The 26,129-nt window shown below is 39.0% G+C and overlaps 1 protein-coding gene across 1 annotated transcript in view; it reads right to left on the reverse strand.

The window, feature by feature from the left end:
* LOC115623219 (ecdysone-induced protein 75B) overlaps window positions 1-26,129 on the reverse strand; it is a 163,405-nt gene that overhangs the window by 51,298 nt on the left and 85,978 nt on the right.

The raw sequence follows: 26,129 nt of genomic DNA on the forward strand, positions 1-26,129 counted from the left end.
CCGATAATAATAATATCCGAATTATAAAACTTCCTTCTTTGATTTCTTCCGAAAATTTATTAAATATTATTAAATCCCTTAATTTAAAGCAGAGAGTTTACTTTAACCACGTCATGCACAATATGAGAACAAAATCAGTTTTTCTGGAGATTGTTGGGGGTGGTGCTGGCGTTGGTAAAAGTCGTCTAATTACAGTTATTTTTCAAGCCCTTTCAATGTACTTTAACAAAAAGCCAGGTTGCAATCCGACTTCTACTAAAATTCTTCTGTGTGCACCTACGGGAAAGGCTGCCTTTGGCATCAGCGGTTCCACATTGCACTCAATGTTTTCTCTTCCGATTAATCAGTCCGGTTCCAACTTAAGACCATTAAGTTCCGACTTAGTTAATACTTTACATTCGAGATTAATTGATCTCAAATTACTCATAATTGACGAAATTTCTATGGTAGGTGCCAAGATGTTTGCTCATTTAGACTCACGACTTAAACAAATTTTCAAAAGTCCAACAATATTTGGGGGAATTTCCGTCATTGTTTTCGGGGACTTGAGACAGTTGCGTCCGGTAGGGGATAATTGGATATTCGATTCCAATCCGTCCGATCCTTATAGTGTATTAACTACACCTTTGTGGGATAATTTCAAATTCTTCGAGCTAACAGAAATTATGCGGCAAAGAGGAGATCAGGGTTTTGCCATAGCATTAAATAACATGGCATCTGGGAAAATGACCCCTGTTGACATTGCATTAATTCGCACACGGATTGTCGAAAATGCAAATGTACCTATAGATGCCATACATCTTTTTAGTACAAACGCGGCCACTGACTTTTTTAACACATCTAAGCTCAACTCAATTCCCACTGTTCAACATATTTCCTATTCCGACGATTTTATCAAAGCCACTCATCTAAATAGCGCAAATAGGAGTCGGATTTTAGAATCCATAAAAAATTTCAAAACTTCTGAAACTCAGGGCTTATGCAACTCTCTTATTTTAAAAACCAGCGCTAAATATATGATGACGGTCAATATAGATACTGCAGATGGCCTTGTTAATGGAGCAACAGGCATACTTATGCAAGTAGATTTCAATGAATCCAATAGTCCTATTACTTTGTGGATAGACTTTTTGGAGGAAAGTGTAGGTGCAGTTGCACGTTCGAAATGTAGAAATCTTGCACAACCTTCTTGGACCCCCATTCAGAAAGCTCTTCGAAGCTTTCAATATAAGAAAAACGACAACGTTAATATTGACCGTAGGCAGTTTCCAGTTGTACCTGCAGAAGGTATAACTATTCACAAAAGTCAGGGAGCTACTTATAGCAAGGTGGTGGTCCACACATGCGCTCGTATGCAACGTGCATCAATATATGTAGCTTGTAGTAGGGCAACTAGTGCGTCCGGTCTTTTCATAATAGGAGATTTTCATCCTCCATGTCCTCCTCACGCTGAAGATAAAGTGGAAAAGGAATTAAGTAAATTGCGTTCAGCTAAATTGCTCCATACACACTTCGACTATTTAATAAATAGTCCCAATTTTAACATTATTTTCCACAATACACAAAGTCTTCATTGTCACCTTAGCGATGTTCAGTCCGATAAGTTGATGCTCAACGCGTCCCTTCTATGCTTCGTTGAGTCTTCCACATTCTCTAACGAAGTATACGAAATTCCTGGATTTAGCCCAGTCGTACGTTTGGACTGTCCTGTATCCAATACAGTACGACCTAAAAGGGGCATTTTTATTTTTATAAAAAATGAATTGTTAGGAAATGTTAGTCTTCAGCGTAGTTATCGTTATTGTAGTGGCTTAGATGTGTTTGAATATGCCGTTTTTAAGTACATGTCTTTAGGGGTTTTAGTTGTTTATAGAAGTCCCAATTATCTATTTTCTAAATTTAGAACTGAATTTGAAAAAATTTTTACTGACCATCCCTTTTTATGTAGCGATTCTTCAATTGTATTAGGAGATTTTAATTTGTGTTTGCGAGTAATGACTTCTGCTAGGGATACCTATAGTTTTTTGCAAAGGACAGGCTTTAGTTCAGTGTTAGATTTGAGTACGTCAACAACCAACTGTGATACACACATTGATTGGGCGTTCTCAAATATTAGTGATAGGATGAGCGCTAGGATTTACCCAACTATTTATAGCTATCATGATGCGGTATCAGTTAGCGTTAGGGATATTACTTAGTTTTAAATAGATAGATTATGTGTATTTTATGTATATATATTTTGTATTTGTATGTTAAGTATTTAATGAAAAATTTTTGTTTAATTTAATTATTTTAATTTTACTAAATTATATTTTTGATTATATTTGATTGACTTTTTAATATATTTTGTTTTTAATTTATAGTTCCCTTGTGGCAGACCGCACAAAATATATATTTAAATTTTTGGGGAATAAGGGGGTGCTCCAATTATAAAATAAATTATATAAATTGGGGCACCTCAAGTCGACTCGTAGGTCCCAAACTTTATGTCAAGGTGACCCTATTGCTCTTGCAGTAGCCTCCACGTGGTATTCCCTGGGTATCGATACTAGCTTTCTAAATCGGTAGCGAATTCGAGCGGCGCATTACATAAGTCATTTTTATACCCTGTACCCAAAGGGTGAAAGGGTATACTAGTTTTGTGCGAATGTATGTAACAGGCAGAAGGAGGCGTGGCAGACCCCACAAAGTATATATATTCTTGATCAGGATGAGAAGCCGAGTGGATATAGCCTTGTCCGTCCGTCCGTCTGTCCGTCTGTCCGTATGAACGCAAGGATCTCAGAAAGTATAAGAGCTAGAATAACCAAACTTGGTTTCCATATTCTCCTAAGACCGAGAAAGTACGAGTTTGAGTTTTTTTTCGATGCACCCCCCCACTCCCCCGCAATTCATGTTTTTGTCCATAACTTCCATAATTTTTAGATTTTCGAACCCAAAATTGGCATATACCTCCAGTTGGTGATTATGAGTTCGTATGCCAAGTTTCATTATGATAAGCCGATTTTAAAGGAAGTTATAGCCAGAAATACAATCTCCTGTTGTTGTTGTTGCTGCTTTGGTACAGCCTTGCATGCACATACACATGTATGTATGTATGTAGCCACGCATAGAAATGGATGTAAATACGCAATTATATGCACATGTGTATGTTGCATGCACGATGAAAAATTAAATATAATCATATTTACACAAAAGCAACTCTGTATACATACACATGCGTAACCACCATATGTACATATGTATGTACTAATGTACGTATTTATATATTACAAAATAATTGTTATTATCGATAAAATGTCATAGTGCGGCGCAACAGCTGATTACGCCGCAGCAAAAGACACAAAATTGAAAAGAGCAATACAAACACCCACGTGTGTACACTCTTCACATTGATATAATATTGTATAATTGTGGCTACACTTAATTTGCCAGAGTAGAAGATTATTCTCTAAAACAATTTCATCCAATGAACTTAAACCAAGTCTGAATTTATTTAAATTGAATTGTTCGCTAATATTGATATATATATAATTGCAGAGTATGAATGCTTCCCCAAAGGTTTGTTGTATTTTGTTGTGGTTGCCACGTGGTCACTTTGATATTGTTAGCTGTGTCGAAGTGCTGCCAGTTCTTAACCATCCAAACAGAAGCTAGATCAGCAATTGAAAAAAGCTTACAATAGTTAAATGAATTGGGTCAGGTCTAAGTTAATATTAGTACTTAGAAGTATTACGGCCAAAAACACAGCGTTCCTTATGTTGGGATATTTTTGCTTAGGAATGTATGTTTTATAGGCATATATTTTTTAAAAATTTGTGTCGCAGTAGCCATTAGACATCACCAGAGCTAGCGGGAAATGAGCTAAACTGGCAACACTGACTACAGATGGCACGCGACAAGTGAGAGAGTAATTAACAGAGAGAGGGAGTAGGTCAGTTGCATTGAACTTTTTCATGCAAGCGCATCTTCATCTCGTGTCGATTTTGGTTTTTGGCATCGAATTGTTTATAATTGCATTTAGATATTCCGAATTAGTTAATATTTGTTTTAAATCATATTTCATTAAGCCGATTACTCATAATAAGGCTTATATTTGTTGCCAAGTGATTCGTTTGAAAAAAGCACATATTTTGGCGCGAACTCTTGGCGCAAATTTGTGGCGGGTTGTAATACTGTGCTGTTTTTTTTTTACACATTTTACGGCATCATAATTTTACGGAAACGTAACCCCACGGGAGTGATTTTATAGTGTGTCTTTTAGGTAGACGGTAGCATCAACATACTCTTGCTGAAGCTGACACCCCTCCCCTTTTCCCTTTGATGTCGTCGGAGTAAGTACGCTCCAATTTTATTTGCAACTAGCGGTGAAATTAATCAAGTGTGTGTCGACATTCATTGTATTTGTTGTTAGTGAAACCGTTTTACTGGCAACGCACGTATTAGTGCATTAGTTTGTTTGTCTGCTACTGTCTGTTTACTGTCTGTCTGTTTACTGATTTACGTGTATGTGTGCACATCTATGTGTACACACGTACAAATTTACTCAAACAGTTTCAGTATCATTTTTTTTTTTTTTTGGCTAATTTTGTCCGCTTTAAAACAATTAGCACATATCCAGTTGGACCGTCATATAGGATTTTTGTAGGAAATAGAACAGCTTCCCAATTTTTAATAAGTCTTTTTAAAGACTGCTTACTATTTAAATTATAATTGTTAAATTAGTTATACGCTCTATATTTATATACTAAATTCTTATTTCATTAAATTACAAGTATCATTTTAAGTTATTGTATTTATTGTTTATAATATAAATATTTTAATATAAATATATTATATAAATATAATATAATTATAATATTTACACGTATTTGTTTTTTGTACATTATAATACATAAATTATAAATATTTTATTTAATTATGCCTCGCGTCAAGAGGAAATCTGCGTTAAGTAGAACACAGAGGCAAAGAGAGAGAAACCAGCTAAATAGGTCAAATTTAGAATATAGGCAGACCGAAAATCATGTTAATGCAGAATCCCAAAGAGCCCGTAGGATAAATCCGCTGTATAGGGAAGCCGAGCGTCTTCAGAATAATCAACAACATACAGCTCGGCGAAATTATGCAGAAGTCAGAGAACAAGAGCAGGCAGTTGATAATGTGCGTCGTGCAAATCGTAGACAGGACTCAGTTGTCAGGCGGCAGGAGCAAATAGATAATACTGCACGACGTAGATCTCGTAGACAGGACTCAGAAGTCAGAGAACAAGAGCAGGCAGTTGACACAGTGCGTCGTGCAAATCTTAGACAGGACTCAGTAGTCAGACAACAGGAGCAAATAGGTAATACTACACGACGTAGATCTCGTAGACAGGACTCAGAAGTCAGAGAACAAGAGCAGGCAGTTGATAATGTGCGTCGTGCAAATCGTAGACAGGACGCAGTAGTCAGGCGGCAGGAGCAAATAGGTAATACTGCACGACGTAGATCTCGTAGACAGGACTCAGAAGTCAGAGAACAAGAGCAGGCAGTTGATAATGTGCGTCGTGCAAATCGTAGACAGGACGCAGTAGTCAGGCGGCAGGAGCAAATAAGTAATACTGCACGACGTAGATCTCGTAGACAGGACTCAGAAGTCAGAGAACAAGAGCAGGCAGTTGATAATGTGCGTCGTGCAAATCGTAGACAGGACGCAGTAGTCAGGCGGCAGGAGCAAATAAGTAATACTGCACGACGTAGATCTCGTAGACAGGACTCAGAAGTCAGAGAACAAGAGCAGGCGGTTGACACTCTACGTCGTGCAAGTCGTAGACAGGACTCTGTAGTCAGAGAAAGGGAGCAAGTAGATAACACTGCACACCGCAGATTTCATAGACAGAACTCAGAAGTTAGGGAAAGGGAAAGAGATAACGCACGCATACGACGGTCCCACGCTAGAGCAGACCCAGTTCGTAGAATTATAGAGCAGGCGCGCAACACACTTGCAAGACGAAATTTACGTTTGCAAATTAGACAAGAGGGCCTTGTAGCCAATAGAAACTTAGCGCAAAGAGTTAGTCAGTACAGAAGAATTGAAGAAAATAGAATAGCAGTGAACCGGCAAAATGCATCTCGAAATAGGCAAGAGCGAATGAATACTGAACAGAATGTCCAAATAGCCTCTTTAGCATCTCTCATTCGCGTGTTTAATAGGACAGTTAAGCAAGGTCCAGATCAACTTTGCCTCTGCTGTAAGGGCTTGTGGTTTCCAAAACAAGTCCAAAAATTAAGCCGTCATACTATTGAAAGCAACAACAGTTTTAGTTCGGAAATATTATTTCTCTCCAGTCAATTTCCATCTTCTGACGACACTTATACTTTTTGCAGAACATGCGCAGTTTCTATTAAAGGTCGTAGAAAACCTTTAAATTCTATAACAAACAATTTAGACTTTCCAGCGCTTCCCGAATGTCTTAAAAGCTTGACGGCACTAGAAGAAAGATTAATTTCGCCCCGCCTTCCATTTATGATAATAAAGTCTCTAGGGTATGAACGCCAAACAGGGCTAAAAGGAGCTATAGTTAATGTCCCTATTCCTGTTGCAAACATAGTTTCTTCTCTTCCGAGAGCTTTTAATGAAGCCGAGGTTGTTCAGCTCCACCTCAAACGTAAAATGGAATATAGGCATTCTTTTATGGTGGAAACCATAAGACCTTCAAAAGTTTATGCAGCAATAAACTTTTTGATTAATACTGAGGTTTATAGAAAACATGCATTAAGTATTAATGACCAATGGATGGCTTCCTTTAATTCTGATGTGGTTCCATTTGTTGCATCACCACTTGATAGGGAATTAGTTCAGGAGTTAGCAAGCACCCGGTCAGAGCAACGCGACCAATCCGAAAATCTAGAAGAGGAAGAATTAAATCCAGGTGGGCAAGTAACATTGCTAGATAATATTCCTGTAGAAAATATAGATATTGGTAGGGTTATTATAGCACCTGGTGAAGGTCAAAGGCCTTTGAATCTTATTACAGATTCCCATTCTAAGGAGTTGGCTTTTCCGACTATTTATGCAGGTAACGAAAGAAAAAGCTCTAGAAGCTTAACTAATATAGTACGATCAGAACTTAGGAATATAGATAGAAGAGCCTGTAGGCCAGATAGTTTATTTCATGACTATAAGTCATTAGAAATGATTAATATTAGAAATAATATTTCTACTTGCTTACGTAAGCATAGCGCCATTATAGGGATAACGGCTGGAAATGCCCTTAATGAGGATCATATGGACAATATAATTCGCCACGATGATGGCTATAGAGTTTTGAAAGGTGTTCGTTCGTCTCCAGCCCATTGGGAAGATGAGAAGAAAAAGGTACTGGCCATGATTCGACAGTTCGGCCTTCCTACCTTTTTCATAACTTTGTCGGCTGCTGAGACTAAGTGGCCCGAACTGCTAGTTATTCTTTCCAAGGTAGTAGATAATATTGTTATAACTGAAGAAATAGCAGCAGATTTAACTTTTAATGAGAAGGCGCGATTAATTAGAACAGACCCGGTCACTTGTGCTAGATATTTTGATTTTCGTTATAGAGAGGTTTTAAAATTGATGAAGAAAAATGGGGGAATATTTGGTTGTCATTATGTTACTAAATTTTACTGGCGTGTTGAGTTTCAACATAGAGGTTCACCCCACATACATGGTATGTTTTGGCTTGAAAATGCCCCAAAATTAAATTTAAATGATGACGCTTCAATTCCTCCTGTCATCGATTTTATTGATCAGTATATTACAACTGATATAAATGACGAAGCCATTGGTCCGTTCATAGGATACCAAAGTCATAAACACAGTAATTCGTGTAAGCGTAAAGTTAAGGAACAGCTTATTTGTCGCTTTGGTATACCTTACCCTCCTATGCCTAGAACAGAAATTTTAGTTCCATTGCCTGAAAACTTCCCCAATATTTCAATTCATAAGGCCACATTTGAAAAAATTAAAAAAGTATTAAATGCTGATTTCGATTCAGAAATTGTCAATTATCTTGATACATTTGACAACTTTCTTTCACACATCCCTGTGAACTATGAAGACTATAAATACGCGCTAAGATCGAACCTTAAGAAGCCCCATGTTTTTCTAAAAAGATCTTTTAAAGCGCGTATGACTAACGCCTACAACAAGCACCTTCTTTCTCTTCAAAGGGCTAATATGGATATTCAATTCATATTAGATCCGTATGCTTGTTGTAGCTACATTATTAATTATATTAATAAGTCTCAAAGGGGTATCTCAAATTTAATGCGAGAGGCTATGGACGAAGTTAAAAGGGGAAATTTTACAATAAAGCAAAAGCTACAGCACTTAGGTCATAAATTTATTTCGGGTACAGAGATATCCGCCCAAGAAGCCGTATATTGTTGTTTAGGAATGCAACTTTCAGCAAGCAGTAATGCTGCAAAATATATAAATACTGGCTTACCTAGAAATCGAGTTAGAATGCTCAAATCAAAACAACAATTGCGCAACCTTCCGTCTGATTCTACAGATATATTTGTTCTTGGTCCATTAGATCATTATGTTCAACGCCCCAATGATCTTAATAGCTTGTGTTTAGCTGAGTTCATAGCATTTTATACATTCAATAAAATTGAGCCAAAACGAACGCCTAATGACACCGTTTATGCCCTTATTAATGGTAGTGGGTTTATTAAGAAAAGGATAAAACCTCAGGTTATTAGATATAGACGATTTAATTTAAATAGTGATAGAGAGAATTACTTTAGGGAAATGGCAATGCTGTATTTGCCATGGAGAGATGAGCAGGTAGAACTTATAGATAGAAATTGTGAAGAGGTGTGTAGTGAGAATCAAGAGTTGATAGATGATAATCGCAAACATTTTAATGTTATTAATGATCAGGAGCTACAGGACGCACTTAGGAGTGCAAATGAAGATAATTTAACAGAACAAAACATTGAGGAAGGTAATTTAGAAGGAAATCAGGCCGTTATAGATGATCAATTCAGAGTTTTAGGCTTGCCTGAAATAAATTCTCAATTAAATGTTTTAAATTTAGAAACGAATAATGAAAATTCAGATTTGTCCGATAATAATAATATCCGAATTATAAAACTTCCTTCTTTGATTTCTTCCGAAAATTTATTAAATATTATTAAATCCCTTAATTTAAAGCAGAGAGTTTACTTTAACCACGTCATGCACAATATGAGAACAAAATCAGTTTTTCTGGAGATTGTTGGGGGTGGTGCTGGCGTTGGTAAAAGTCGTCTAATTACAGTTATTTTTCAAGCCCTTTCAATGTACTTTAACAAAAAGCCAGGTTGCAATCCGACTTCTACTAAAATTCTTCTGTGTGCACCTACGGGAAAGGCTGCCTTTGGCATCAGCGGTTCCACATTGCACTCAATGTTTTCTCTTCCGATTAATCAGTCCGGTTCCAACTTAAGACCATTAAGTTCCGACTTAGTTAATACTTTACATTCGAGATTAATTGATCTCAAATTACTCATAATTGACGAAATTTCTATGGTAGGTGCCAAGATGTTTGCTCATTTAGACTCACGACTTAAACAAATTTTCAAAAGTCCAACAATATTTGGGGGAATTTCCGTCATTGTTTTCGGGGACTTGAGACAGTTGCGTCCGGTAGGGGATAATTGGATATTCGATTCCAATCCGTCCGATCCTTATAGTGTATTAACTACACCTTTGTGGGATAATTTCAAATTCTTCGAGCTAACAGAAATTATGCGGCAAAGAGGAGATCAGGGTTTTGCCATAGCATTAAATAACATGGCATCTGGGAAAATGACCCCTGTTGACATTGCATTAATTCGCACACGGATTGTCGAAAATGCAAATGTACCTATAGATGCCATACATCTTTTTAGTACAAACGCGGCCACTGACTTTTTTAACACATCTAAGCTCAACTCAATTCCCACTGTTCAACATATTTCCTATTCCGACGATTTTATCAAAGCCACTCATCTAAATAGCGCAAATAGGAGTCGGATTTTAGAATCCATAAAAAATTTCAAAACTTCTGAAACTCAGGGCTTATGCAACTCTCTTATTTTAAAAACCAGCGCTAAATATATGATGACGGTCAATATAGATACTGCAGATGGCCTTGTTAATGGAGCAACAGGCATACTTATGCAAGTAGATTTCAATGAATCCAATAGTCCTATTACTTTGTGGATAGACTTTTTGGAGGAAAGTGTAGGTGCAGTTGCACGTTCGAAATGTAGAAATCTTGCACAACCTTCTTGGACCCCCATTCAGAAAGCTCTTCGAAGCTTTCAATATAAGAAAAACGACAACGTTAATATTGACCGTAGGCAGTTTCCAGTTGTACCTGCAGAAGGTATAACTATTCACAAAAGTCAGGGAGCTACTTATAGCAAGGTGGTGGTCCACACATGCGCTCGTATGCAACGTGCATCAATATATGTAGCTTGTAGTAGGGCAACTAGTGCGTCCGGTCTTTTCATAATAGGAGATTTTCATCCTCCATGTCCTCCTCACGCTGAAGATAAAGTGGAAAAGGAATTAAGTAAATTGCGTTCAGCTAAATTGCTCCATACACACTTCGACTATTTAATAAATAGTCCCAATTTTAACATTATTTTCCACAATACACAAAGTCTTCATTGTCACCTTAGCGATGTTCAGTCCGATAAGTTGATGCTCAACGCGTCCCTTCTATGCTTCGTTGAGTCTTCCACATTCTCTAACGAAGTATACGAAATTCCTGGATTTAGCCCAGTCGTACGTTTGGACTGTCCTGTATCCAATACAGTACGACCTAAAAGGGGCATTTTTATTTTTATAAAAAATGAATTGTTAGGAAATGTTAGTCTTCAGCGTAGTTATCGTTATTGTAGTGGCTTAGATGTGTTTGAATATGCCGTTTTTAAGTACATGTCTTTAGGGGTTTTAGTTGTTTATAGAAGTCCCAATTATCTATTTTCTAAATTTAGAACTGAATTTGAAAAAATTTTTACTGACCATCCCTTTTTATGTAGCGATTCTTCAATTGTATTAGGAGATTTTAATTTGTGTTTGCGAGTAATGACTTCTGCTAGGGATACCTATAGTTTTTTGCAAAGGACAGGCTTTAGTTCAGTGTTAGATTTGAGTACGTCAACAACCAACTGTGATACACACATTGATTGGGCGTTCTCAAATATTAGTGATAGGATGAGCGCTAGGATTTACCCAACTATTTATAGCTATCATGATGCGGTATCAGTTAGCGTTAGGGATATTACTTAGTTTTAAATAGATAGATTATGTGTATTTTATGTATATATATTTTGTATTTGTATGTTAAGTATTTAATGAAAAATTTTTGTTTAATTTAATTATTTTAATTTTACTAAATTATATTTTTGATTATATTTGATTGACTTTTTAATATATTTTGTTTTTAATTTATAGTTCCCTTGTGGCAGACCGCACAAAATATATATTTAAATTTTTGGGGAATAAGGGGGTGCTCCAATTATAAAATAAATTATATAAATTGGGGCACCTCAAGTCGACTCGTAGGTCCCAAACTTTATGTCAAGGTGACCCTATTGCTCTTGCAGTAGCCTCCACGTGGTATTCCCTGGGTATCGATACTAGCTTTCTAAATCGGTAGCGAATTCGAGCGGCGCATTACATAAGTCATTTTTAACTATCCTGTAGAAAGGAAACTGTTATTCCAAATTATAAAATTACGATTTTTATTTATTTATATTTTTTAATTTTTTGTTTTCTTTTTTGTGGGAGTGTGTACAGGGTATTTTACTGTCGGGCTTGCTCGACTGTAGCGTTCTCTCTTGTCATTCTTAATACTTCGTTCGATTGATGGTCTCATGCAAATGTGGAAATGGGGCTTCAATTAAGCGCTAGAAAGTTCGAACCGAGCAAAGGTTCACAGCGAACAATTTTTTTAGATGGACTGTAGAAGTACAAATCTTGAATCAACAACAAACGAACTTCGTAGTAAGTGCGATTAGCAACTAATGTTTTCAATAAAACATAGATGGCTAATATGAGTAGGCACATAATGAGACATTTAATTGGGCTTTACTTTAATTCTTAAATAATAAAAGAAGTTTAAGGCTAATCTTATTGATTGCCATTTGCAAAAGGTCTCTAAAATGTAAGAAATAACTTTGCTGGGTCTTATTAATGCTTGTATCGTTCCAATACTTTGTTAAGCAGTTTCTTTTGTGCTGTAATTATGTAATAAGATCATATAATATTGCAGAAATAGTCCAGTCTGTATGAAGTCCCTTTTCACTACGATGGATTGGAAGCCCAATTGCTTAGAGATGAAGAATTTGCAGCCAAACAAATGTTTTTCTTTAAAGTTTTGTGATTAGAATTTATTATAAGGACTATTAATGGGCAACTGAAATGTTTCGATATAGATTGATTTGAAGGCAATGACTATCTCGAGTATATATTTGAAGTATATATTTGTTTTCCTAATACAAGTATAACTCAATCTTTTACACATTAACTATTTTAAACATTTCCTCAAAGGACTGCTGATGAACACTTTTGCCATAAATCAAGTTGTTTATGCCACATGTTCTAAATGCCAACTCGCGCTCTTAACAACTTTACAATGTGTGTTGTTGGTGTGTAGCATATTTGAAAAGTTACGCATACGCACTGTTGCCGACAACTAACCACAACTAACGGTAATTGCATGCATGCCAAAACGCCCACATGGCCCCAAGTGGGCGTGTAATTTATGCAACGCATGAACTTTTCGCCGCATTACGCCCTGACCAATACGGACACACACACACGCACACACACACATAGGCAGAAGCACGCACTCACCAGCACTCACTTACTCACATGGCAAACAAATTACTCATACGCAACGTCAGCAACAACAACTAGTCAGCCAGCCCGCAACCCAGGAACGAGAGACCAACCCAGCAACGACTACTCTAAGCTGCCCCACATTAATTACCATAAAAATAGGCATAAAAATGACAGTTCGACCAACTGGACGGACATTTGATAACGCCAAGCACGGCACTACACTCCCGTCATGGGTCGTACGGGTTGGATGGGGGATGAGAGGTGGGGAACGGGGGTGTGATGGAGCATTCATAGAATCTGTGACGGAAATGATTTAGTGTCGTTGGCATGCCTAAGCCATATGTAGAAATAGCGAGAGACGCCGAGTGAAAGAGAGCGGGAGCGGGACGGGAGCGTGCGAGTGGGAGTGGGAGTGGAAGAGAGCGGGTTCAGGGCAGTGCCAAATGCATACGCACGAACACACGCACACTTAAGCCTTTTGGAGTGAGAGAGGCAGGGAGAGAGGTAGTGCTGCCAGCTGCCTGCTGCCCGCTGCCTGCGATGCTTAAATGAAAGCGCGTGCAAAGCCTGCCAACGAGTTAGTTTGGCCCAAACGACCAAAACGAATGCGATATGCGAAATGTTGCCGACTTAAGGCCGATTGCATAATTATCATGCAACATGCGGCAGTGCGACGCCATGCATGTTGTTGTTGTTGTTGTCGTTGTCGTTGCCGTTGTCTGAGATTTGTGGCATGCATTTCACGCACAATTGCAAAGCTCGTGTTAAACTGCCGGCTTTTGACGCCCCGCAGCGGCCCACCACTCGAGTGTGCGTAGTTTTTCGAGCGCCCAAGGGGGCCAGGGCAGCATTCAAATAACTGTACTGTTGCAATACAAAGAAGGATGACGACCGACAAAGCGCCGGAGAGGGGGAGAGATGGAGAGAGACAACGTGTTGAGCACGTTTATGTGTACAATAGCTGGACATTCTTTCTAGTTTCTTATATGTATACTTGTATGTATATTTTTAAAGGGGCTTACTGGACTAATAAAGAAAACCCTATAATTTATGAATTTATTTAATGGCGAACTAAGTTGTTTAAAAAGACTTATGCACCAGCAAGTCTCTAAGTGCTTAACAGATTTTATTTGACAGTATCTATTGTAAATATATTCAGTATTTTTATGCTAAAGGAAACTTTTTCGGACTTGAATATACACCTAATTCTGTTTTTACACGGTAGATTGGTTCCAGAAACAACCGTGTAAAAAAAGTTATTGATCATATGCAAAAATAGTTGATTGGTTGCTTATCTCTAAAGAAATATACATATATGCAATTTTTAGTTTTCAAACCGTGTTATATCAAAATCGTGTAAAAAAGACCGTGTATTTTCTTTTCTCAAGATAGGTGAACACAAAACCTTCTCTGAGTTAATTTTCATCAACCCCACAGTTTTCAAATACAACTCGTTTGTGCTCCTTTAAAGTTCTTAAACAGCATTGCGTCTTAAAAATTAAAAAATTGTAAACAAAACTATGTGAAAAGAAACTTTTTTTTTCTTAATTTTAAATATATATATACTTGGCTAATTCTGGAGCATTTAAAATGAAATTAATTTGAAATTAAATATCGATAAACGGCAACTTGTTACCAAATTGAGACAAAATCGAGCAATGAAATGAACGATTTGGAATAAATCTGAGTTTTGATTCCACATACTAATATTTTATATGCTCGTAATCGTGCTTTTACGCAAATCGTGAACTACAGATTTGCGGCTAAAACGTCTCGCATGAACGCATTAAAAAAGGAACACAAAGCGGCGGCAGCTTACGAGCTCTGAGCCTTGCTGCTGAAAAAAAAAAAATCTGTGTGTAGGCTGCAGTTTGAGGCTGCAGTGGATTTTGGTGGCACACACATATGTGAGCGGTCTTTGACCGCACAAAACGTTACCGTTAGTTAGCCCGGCCGCGGCAGCGCAGATTACAAACAAACAGAAACACACACACACACACACATACTCGTGCATACATATGAGTCTGTATGTACGACGCTTAACGGTCGTTGCTGTCTGGTGTTTGGTCGCTCGTCGTTCTTATTAACCAGCTGCCCAATGCGAGTTCAAATTGCATTGCAGCCTCAGCCTGCCTCAAAGTGCCACAACGTGCCCCGCATTGTCCGAGGTTAGTGCAACAAACACACACACTCACTCACACATACACAGACGCGGAGCAAAGCAAATCAGTTAAACGACTTTTGGCGGCTACTTGGCGGCCACTTGGCTTTTTGGCTACCAAACAATTCCCATTCGCGTGCTTGACTTTAACCAACAACAGCAGCAACAGCCAAAGCAACAGCAACAGCAATAAAAAAAAAAAAAACAGCAAACAATTCCTCTGTTTGGGCTGCCTTTGTTGTTTAGTTGGCGTTGCTTTGACTCTTAAAGTCTTTGAGCCTTTGGGGCATGCTTCGTGTTGCTTATCGCTGCCGTCAAATGCGCAGGCTGCTTAGCTGTTATTTCTTTCTTAACTGCCAAGCTTGCCGCTATAAATCAATTAGTTGTTGTTGTTGTTGCTGGTGGTGCTGCCACTGCAACCGTTTGTGGCACCTGCCTCCCCCCGCTAGACGCTTTGCATGTTGCGCACTGAATTCGTGTGAAGGGCGTTTTATCGCAGAGGTTGTTGCACTTTGCAACGATTGCTTGCCACGATAACTTGGCTAGCTATATACGTGCGCGATTTTTATTAGGAAGGATCTAGAAAAGTGGCCTAGGCTGGAGGAGGGATACGAGTAGGAAAGAACGTTACTAGAGTGCTGATTGGCAATGATTTTAAATTAGAAAATGAACAAAATCTTAAACAGAGTAGAACAACTAATAATACTAATTAGAAAAGAGACCAGAAGCTTACTTTCTTACTAAAAAAGACTAGGATTTGTTTCATTTGAACTTCTTCAATGAAGGAAGAAAACTTTGACTTCAGAAAAAAATGCTTGAAAACATACAATTTCATCAATATTTGAAGTCACCTGCTTTGATACTTTTTTCAATAACTTCTATGTTTTAAATATGTTGTCTTCCCTTAAAATGTAGCCTTCAACTAAGATGTCTATGAAGGCTATTAGAATCTGTTTCATTCAAAAATCGCTTCTAATCCAATCAACTCTCGAATTTTCTTTTATTTATCATTATTTTGAGGCTTAATTAATTGTCCCTATTGTCTATGCTTAATTCTCAATAATGCTGGAATAAAAATAATCGTTGATTGAAAGTTTTTCAAAGTAACAATTATTAATTTAAAACATGGCCCTACTACAATAAACCATACTATGACTATAACTTCAAACAGAAACTTTGTAGACATTCTAGAATTGTAAAAGGAAAAAAAACAATCTCGTTATCTTGAGAACCATTTGCATAGCAGCTCAAGAACGCATTCTTTTCAAGGAGCATGGCAGCTCCTCGGCTCAACTACTAAGTCATGGTCTTTAGTGCTTGCTCTACTTACAACTTAAACATCACTTTTTGTGGCACTGGAAATACAAAGCAACTCACCTGCAAGAAAAAAACAGAGAAAAGAAAAACGTTTTTGAGTTAGGAATTTGCATTTTGGCAGAGTACGCGTAAATGGTTCAACACCAAAGAATTTCCCACGCTCCTGCCACAGCCCGCAATTGCAACTGCAACAGCAACAGCAACACGCCCGCAAATGAAAAAACCCCCAAATGCTCATAAATAATTTATAAAACGTTTTCGCTCTTAATTACAATCTGAGAATGGGAAACGGCAGGCAGGCAACAGACCTGGCAACAAAGTTGACAGGCAACAGCAATAGCGGCGGCAACATGCGGCAGCAACATAAAACTGTCAACACAAATGTCAGAGAATTGTGACTTATGACATAAGACAATTATAGCTATAAGGTGCAGCACCAACAGCGACGATGATGGCTTGTTGCCGCAACAGCAGCAATATCGGAGACGCCATCATCAGCGCCAGCACATGACGTGAAAGGCGCATTGAACTCCCAACAGCAACAGATAAACAATTTCAAGTTTTTCCTTCCCTCCTCCTCCGTCTTTTGTTTTTGGCATCCATCGTCCAGCGATTTTGATAGCGACATTGCAGAGTTGCTCGACGGCAACACCAGCTGGGTTTGTGTCTAGGCTGTCGCTTAGTGGCTGCGATTTTGCATTCTATGCCAGCCACAGCCACAGCCACAGAGTGCATTCAACTCCTACCATAGCTGCAACATGTCGCTGCGTTTATGCAACGCTGACGTCGACGCCGCTGCCGCTGCCACTGTTGCTGTCGCTGCTGTTGTTGCTGCTTCGAAGAAAGCAAAGCAGCATAAAGTCATTGCACTTGCGTCTGTGTGTGTATGTGTGTGTGTGTTTGTGTGTGTGTGTGTCTGCATGCAGTTTGTTGCGGTACTTTCATTGCTCAACATTACGCACAGTGGGGGATTTTGTAATAAAAAGTTTATAGTTCAACAAATGGAGCTCGATTCGATTTTCAATTTTTGTGTTATTATATAACTAAAATATTTAAATAGCACGAAAAATCGATTTAATAGCCACTCATATATGCAAATATTTGCACACGATTACAAAAATGGGAATTACTTGTGAATGGTAAGGTTATTGGGAAGTCCAAAGGAGCTTCTGTTTAAAAACAATTGCTAGCCTTTTAAATAAATAAATAATGTGATCATGAATTAACTGCCAACTAGATGATACGAAATCTCCCACTGTGCAGCGACTAACTATTTTGCAGCGCTCAACCGAGTTCATTGACGTTGCTGCAATTTGTTGCTATTGCTGTTGTTGTTGTTGTTGTCGATGTCGCTGCTGTGACTTTGTTGTCGCCATCGCATACATTTGTTGAGCTTTGATTTTTTTTCTAGAATGTTGCACAGCTTGAAAAGAGAAAGCAACAGGCATGAGGCAGCGACAACAACTGTAACAACATTTACTCGCAATAACAGCAACAAGTCGAGCAACAACATTAGCAACAATATCAGCAACATTTCAGCTGGCAACATTGTAGGCCATGTTAGATCGCCATGTTAGATTGCAACAATCGCAGTCGCTCGGTCGCAGCATTTTCATGGCTACAGTGTTGTCATGTTGCTGCTTTTGATTGGCAACACCGTTAACAAACACATATGTATGTATGTATATACGTTTGAGGTGCAATATCATTAATTGGGCGGACAGATGGCAATCAATTGAATACTCGTAAATAAGGCAGCAATTAGGTGTGTCGTGTGTATGTGTGTTGGCAACATTTGTGCGCGCGAGCAATAATTTGTAATTAATTGGCGGACATTTGTTGACAATGTATATTGGAAAGCCTGCATTAAAAGCAATTACCTGCAACAAAGCCTAGCAACAGTAAATAAGAGTAGTAGACGAGGTATTGGTTTAAATAATAATAACAATAATAATGGCAATGCATTAGCTTCTTATCAATCGATAAAAGGTCTAATAATTCAACAAGCTTTTGTACATCGGCAACATACATACAACAACAACAAAACATGTGTAGAAACATTTACAATTGAAATGGCAATCAACATCATCTGTTCTACTATGTTGCCCACATCATGCTTAGCAACACCATGTGCGATTCACAACAATTCTAGATTGCATCAGCAACATCGAGGTGAGCAACAATGCTGCGAATGTGTTGGCTAATTGCCAAGCCTTTAGCTTTAACTGATAAGCGACAATGCTGGCAACGTTAGATTGGGCACAACACCACCAACAACAACAACAACAACAACAACAACAACAAACGGCAGCAGCAGTAGCATTGCAATTGCTGTCGCCGTATATTGAACTGTAAACTTTGCAACTAGAGCAATGCACTGAGCGAGGCAACAACAATAACTCGCACTGGTTGGCCTCGACAGCAACAGCAACAACAACAGCAGCAGCAGCTGTGGCGGGTAATGACACTTTCCGAGAGCTTGGGGATTGGTGCGTATGTGTAATGGACGAGTTTTATTGCTAATGGGCATGCAAAAGGCAAACGCAACATTTAATTAGCAATAAAAGTCAACAAGGGGGGGTAACCCAAAAATGTGGCCAGCGGGGCAGGGGGCAGGGGGCAGGCAGTCAGAAGGAGCAGCTGCAACACACAAGCTAAGCCACAAGACACACAGAAGCGCGTAAGCCACCAGACTACCCCCACTTGGCGCACAGAAAACTGGCCCAAAAGCCACCCCAAAAACCAAACACGAGCTCTTCCCATGTGCTCGAAAGGGGTAAGTAACCTCGAATGAAAGCAAAGGCAAAAACGCAAACGTTGCTGTGGAGCTGTGGAGCTGTTCGGCAAACAGCCACGTGTTGGCTGTAGCAGCCGCACCAGCAGTTGAACGACTCTTAACTGGGTCAGCAAAAGTGGCAGCAACCCCCAACCCCCAGCAAACCAGCAGCTGAAGGGTTAGGTGGGTGGGACCTGCAAATATTTGCACAACTACTCATAGCCATAAACACACACACACACACAGATGCACATATACATGTCTACACACGCACGTTTTACTATCGCTCGTAGTTTTTGAGGCAGCAGAAAAAAAAAAATTGCAACTGCCATTGCTGGCAACTGTCGTTGTTGCTGTTGTTGTTGTTGCTGCTGCTGCTGCTGCTGCTGCTGCTGTTCCTGCAGTTCATTGCACTATGCCCTCGCCCCAGTTACGAAGCTGCTCGTAGTACTCGTTCATACACCTATATAGTATATATCTGCATTTGTTTGTTGGTTGTGTGTGTGTGTGTGTGTTTATGTTGCACGGTTGCAGCTGCACGTTCTCTTTGCCAGTTGTGCTTGCAACCAAAATTGTTAGATAAGCCAAGCTTGCGGCCGCGTTAGTGAGTTGTTGTTGTTGTTGTTGCTGCTGCTGTTAGTAGGCGTGTGTGCAGCGGATTAGTTTTTGAATTTTTCAACGCTAATTAGTCACAAACTGCTGCGCTGCAATTGCTTGCTTGATTGAGCTTTAGACAAATATCTCAGTCAGTTATAGTTTATGCGAGCAAGACGCAACCTTAATGCAAAGGAACCATCAATCATAGAGTAGCTAACGTAAATCCCACTTTTCAAACAACACAAGATTGTGAAATTGAACATTGATTTAGGAATTGAATACAATATTTTGTAGCAACCACATAAACACATATATTTCTTAATTAGTAGAAAAACTTTCCGTGTTTCAAAATATTCTTTTAAATGGATTTAGTAATTGATTGAAAATTTTTAAAATTCGCGCTCAATGCTGTGCGTACAAATTCACCACAATGGCAGAGAGTAATAAAAAGTTCAACACGAAATATTTTGTGTAGCATACTTTTGCGCTTGCTTATAAAAGATGTTATGCTGCCACTGGTAGCGCTATTTAGAGTTTACGAAAACGGCCAACAGATGGCTTAGTCGTATTTCTTACTCAGCATTTTTCAACATTAGAAATAATCTAAGCATATACTTATTATTATATACTTATATGTATTTATGTATAAAAGTGTCATAAATTAAAATAGCATTTATTGAGCCACACCAGTCTGTCGATCTCTAGCTGTAGTTGTACATCTTGAAGGCTGTTGACCCAAATTGCAAAGTGCATTGAACTACTGATCTGATTATTGTTGTGCATAAGAATTAATATATGTACATACATATGTACGCTTAAAATTCGGCTTTTAAACATAAATCAAGCAAAGGGCTAGTTGATAATCATGGAAGACCATAAAAATAGACACAATGTGAAGAAGAACGGTACAACGAATACACATAAATGTAGTTTTCCAGAACTTTCTGTCCTCCCAACTAAATGCAACTTTTTCCTGCATTCGCTCACACCCACCCCCTCGTGCGCACGCCTAGACGATTTCATGCTACGCTGCTGCTGCCGCTGTCGCTGTCAGCTTCGGCGTCGACAACGACAACGGCGTCACCGCGACTGCACGACCGACTGCAGCTTTAGTCGTTCAAGTGCATTTCAGAGCGTTAACCTCTGTCGCTGTCCTAGCACAACACCAACACCAATACACACACACACACACTACTCACTCTGGAGAGTAGCAGCTCTGCCGCTTGCTCTCTTTTTGTCTTCTTTTTATTTGCTCCATGTTTTTCCCAATTGGATTGCTCTGCTTGCATGTTCGAAAATTTGTTCGAGTGGAAAATCTGATTGCTGGGCTGAAAGCGAAGTGGAAAAATGCGAAATGGAGGAAAACGGGAGGAAGCAAATGAGAACAGCGAAGGGCCACCAGGCACGAGGCCGGCGCAAGCGAGCTCGACTTTTGTCGTATAAGATTAATTGCAAACTAAGTAAATAAATTTAATTAAAAAGTGCATTCCATTATTTGTATTCTATTTTTTGTATTTTTTGCTGATAAGCGTATTTTTTATTAGTGGACTTGTTGTTTACGCTCCCAAGTCATTCGAGTCTACCTCAACATTGGTGCCTGTCTGCCGGCCTGCCGGCCTGCCCGCCTGTCTATCTCCATTGCACGACCCTGCACGGGTTTCTATTTATTTTCACTGCGCCTCAAATTTGAGATCAGAAAAGAAATAAAGCACGATCTTTGTCAAATGAAACTCACGAATTTCGTTGCATGGCCCTGCTCTGCCCTTTCATTCCCATCTTTTGTTTGTTTGCCTGTTTGTATGCGCTTGTGCTTGTTTGTGTGTTTGTTTGTTCTATGTTATTTCTATATCTATCTATGTATGTATTTATTTTAGGCATTTTCAATTTCTATTTATTTTCTTTCGTTGTTCTTCTCACACGCCTCAATCACACAAATTTCCGCTGCTTTATCAAGTGCATGTACATACATTATTATGATTACGAGGGGTTTATGTATTTGTGTGTGTGTGTGTGTGCATTACTGCAACGTCATTATCAGTATTATTATTGCTCTTCTTCTTGCTGTGTTTTGAGATGCTGGTTGTTGGTGCACTTTAAAGTTGATGCAGGTTAGGGTCGAAATCTAAGGAAATGCAGCATCTACTACTTGGATTGTATTGCCGTACAAAGATAAGATGAAATATGGGCAGCTAATGAGGAGACTCTGTCTATGGAGGGTTGCAGCAAGGGCTTCTCTTTTGTGTCTCACAAAATTGACAAATCAAAAGCAATTAGATTTCCCTTTTGTATATGACCTGCTAAGTGACAGCATTTTTAAAGATCTTCACGATAATAGTTCAGTCCCTCAAAAAGTTGATCTGTTATACATATCCATATTAATTATTTCACAATTCATCTTAAAAGTAATACTTTCCAAATGAAGAGGACTGGGATAATATTTCTTTTTTCACTAAATTTAACAGAACTATCTGTCAGCACATCCATCAAATGCCATTCAAGGCGAATATTTTGGAATCTAAAGCTGAAGTTCTTAATTCTTTCTTGAATTCTTCTCACATCAATCTGTTGTAAACAGACAACAGAAACTCTTATTCTTATGCCCCAACAATTACAATGCTTTATTTAATTTATTTTTTACTAGATACTATCATTATTCACATAATTATTATGTACATCATACATCTTCATAGTAAAAGAGTTCCCCCACAGTCGCAGCAATAGCTACAGAAACAACAACAACAAATAGCTAGCAAGCCCCCACACAAGTTCGACGCCAAACTATTTTCGAGCACAAGACCCCCAAACGCACAACGACTCTCAGCTGCAGTTACGCTCAGCTGCACTCGTCGGACTAATAACAACGCAGAGAGAGGGAGAGAGCAACCGGGAGAGAGCGTACATATGTATGTATGTTCTCTCTTCTTGTGTTTGCGGCCTATGCTGCGCCCGCTGCTTCGCCAGCAGCTTGCTGCTGACATTGAACGAGTTCATTCACATTTGTCGCTGCCGCTGCACTCCGCCCCGCCCCCCGTCGATGGACAGCACGCGCAGCATAAAAAACAACACGGCAGAGGCAGCAGCAGCACCACCACCACCACCAACAGTAACAACAGTAACAGTAGCAGCAGCACCAGCAGCAGAGGCAGAGGCAGCAAAATGAAAGCACGCAAATGGGCAGCAATAGTAAAAACGACGTAGAAGAAATACATAACAAAAATACAATAACAAGAACAACAAGCATGTGAAAAGCAGAGAGAACAACAACAAATAAATAGTATGCTAAATAATATGAAAGAATTGAATACACATATTGTATAATAGCCGAAGTTGAAACGAGCCGAAGCGGAGCGCAGAGAACGCCATAGAAAAAAAATGCTTGGAGGTGCTGAAAAGAAAGCTGACCAAGCGAGTTACATACCTACTCTACCTTCATATTCGGTCTCTGTTGACGCTTTTGTTTTTTGACACATTAACGCCCCGTCCCTGTTCCTGTCCCTGTCCCTATCCCAGTCCGACTATTTCACTATACATACATACATACATATGTATGTGTGCGTCGTTCTGGCATTCTCTCTCGTTCTATAGGAATAGGAACCCACAATCGAGCACGCATTTGTGTTGTTGGGAACGAATAGTTTGTGTAGGTTCCGGGAGTGTATAATTTTTGTTGTTGTTCATCGCTTAGCAGACAAATTGGGTCATTAGGCACCAAAAGCCTACAGTGTGAGCAGGTGGAGGAAAAGCAGAAGCCTGTGAAAGCCTGTGTGGGAACAGGTAGAAGCAGATGACCCACATGAAAGAAATTGATGTGTGGTGCTAGGGAGCCTATTCAACTAGATGATTTATGGAGGATTCCACACAAGGAATGCATAGAATTATGGTTGGTTCATCAATGGAAATCGGTATGGAATACAGAATACTCACAGATCCATTAGTTATTTTAATTTTATGAATGGTTAATTTTGATCATGTTGAGAAATTCGAATACTATTGTATTTATTTAACGCGAATATAAAGTGAACTTTTCTGTTACTTCTCGCACTTGGTATCTTTCCGGCCGACTTTTTTTTAATTTTGATGGCTTCAATCGATTTTCATAAAATGTAAGAAATTTGTAGAATTTACTTAAAAACCATTGAACAGCATTAAACATTTATATTGCAAATCAATGTTTTTCATTTTTAATTAAATTATGAAACGGAAAGAGATGCTTAATGAAATATTTTACTCGGTTAAGTTCCCATCAAGTTCTTCCATGATTTTTGAAACGCTATATATAGAAATCCTTATCATATTGAACCCTCTATTTCATTGGGAACAGTTCAGTATAAAGTATTTTGTAAATTATTTAAAATTCTAGCTTCTACTGTATGCCGCAATTCCCATACATATGTATACTTATATAGTATATACAATGTATGTATGTATGTACCTACGCATTTTCCAAATATGTCGAGCTTAACTTAATTATCAGCATCTGACTCATCAGGGCTGCCATAAGACACTAGGCTTGTATGTAACCGCAACTGACAGGCATGAGAAAACAACAACAATAAATAAACTATGCTGGCAGCCCATGTGTCTCGAATAGAGGTCAATAGACACGACGAAGGTTGGCCAAAAAGCAGCGCCAATAGCTCAGGCAGGCTGCTAGCTACCTAGATATACAGACAGTTGCCTGAAAGAGGAAATAGCAGACACATGACCACGATGGCAGTGTGGCGTATGCGCAATGTACATACATACATACATACATATAAAAACTAGCTTCCTACTTTGCCAAAAACTGTGAAACGGCTGTGAGAATCTAGCCAGCACTATACAGCAGAGGGAGGGACAGAAAGAGTGAGCAAGCTGCGCGCACGCGTAGTGAAGTCAGCTGCAAAATGACAGACAGAGACCGACAGACAGGTTTCGGATTTGAGCTTAAATGTATGTATGTGTGTGTGTGTGCTGGGCCGTGTTTAACCTTGAACTTCAAAAAAAAAAAAAAAAAAAAAAAAAAAAAAAAAAAAAAACAACATCAACCATCAGCCTATATGAATTTTATTCGGGTTTTGGAACAAAGGCCTACGCATTTGTATGAATAGGCCCGCGTGCATGATAGAAAAATTAGCGCATTTAAATTCACATTTGTTGCCATATTGACACATTGACAAACTTAGTAAAGCATAATAATAAAAAAAAACCGCCCAAGCTACTTAATAACATTACAGCAACAATTTAAATAAAGCAAACTAAAAAAGTTCCAAGAAATGGGCAACAAGAGTGGTCGAAAAATTGTTGTTTTTTTTTGTATGTTTTTTTTTGTTGCTTAAGAGACCAAAAGTCTGAAGTCAATGAACTCGAAAAGCGCAGACGACGAAAAAGCAGACCAAAAAATGAAGCAAAAAATTACGGCAGAGGCAAAGTTTCGGAAAGTTTGAAATTTCAGACGCGCAGACGCGATTGCAGTTGAGAAGCAAAAATTAAAAACCAAAAACCGAGAACTAAAAGTGAAACGAAAACGCTAAACAAATACAAGGCAGCCGAGGGCCAAGGATTGAGGATCGGGCAGTAGGGCTGCCAAATGGGCGCAAAAGGCGAAAAAACGCGCGCGCCAAAGGCAACCGGAGGCAGAAAGAGAGAGAGAGAGAGACAGAGTAGGAAGAGCGAGCAAGATGGACAGAGCAGACTGACTGGCTGGATGGCTGGCTGGCTGTTAACCTAATTCAAGGACGTCATTGAGACATTATTTGTATTGTTGTTACTGCCACAGTCGTTGTTGTTGCTGTTGTTGTAGTTGTTGTTGTTATTCTGGCTGTAGAGTTGCAAATATAAGGGAATAGGGCAAACTACTTTGCCAAGGTTATGCAGATATGTGCTAAAGAGTAAGCAAGAGAGCTGCGTAGGGATGCGAATGAGGTGTGAGAAGGGGAGAGAGGGAGAGAGGGAGAGAGGGAGAGGGATTGCCGACGATCAGCATCAGCGTATTGGACTTTTGTACTGCGCGATACGCAGCAATAACAACAACAACAATAATATGGTAGACGACTTTGTCGGCGGCAGGAAGAAAAGCGAATGAACTTGGCGGCATTTTCAATGTCACACACACACACACACACACTCAGAATCGTAGACTATAAAGCACAGTGTGGCTGCTGCCGGTGGTTGCTTGGCAGGATACTTTTGATTTATTTTATTGCGACGCAATTTACGATGCAAGGACAACACAACATCTACAACTTCAATCTACAAGCATACATATATCTAGATACATACATATACTATGTACACATACAAGTACATATGTATGCACATTTGTATGACGGCGGGTGTGCGTCGCGCAGGTTTCTCGTCTGAAACGCAATTCAATGCCCTGAAGAGAGAGGGTAGGAAAGGGGGACCAGCGAAGCTCGTCGCTGCCTGTTGCTTGAAGGCAACCCTCAAATCCAT

Source organism: Scaptodrosophila lebanonensis, unplaced genomic scaffold (assembly GCF_003285725.1).
Source record: "Scaptodrosophila lebanonensis strain 11010-0011.00,11010-0021.00 unplaced genomic scaffold, SlebRS2 tig00000043-arrow-pilon, whole genome shotgun sequence".
Taxonomy (NCBI): Eukaryota; Metazoa; Arthropoda; class Insecta; order Diptera; family Drosophilidae; genus Scaptodrosophila; species Scaptodrosophila lebanonensis.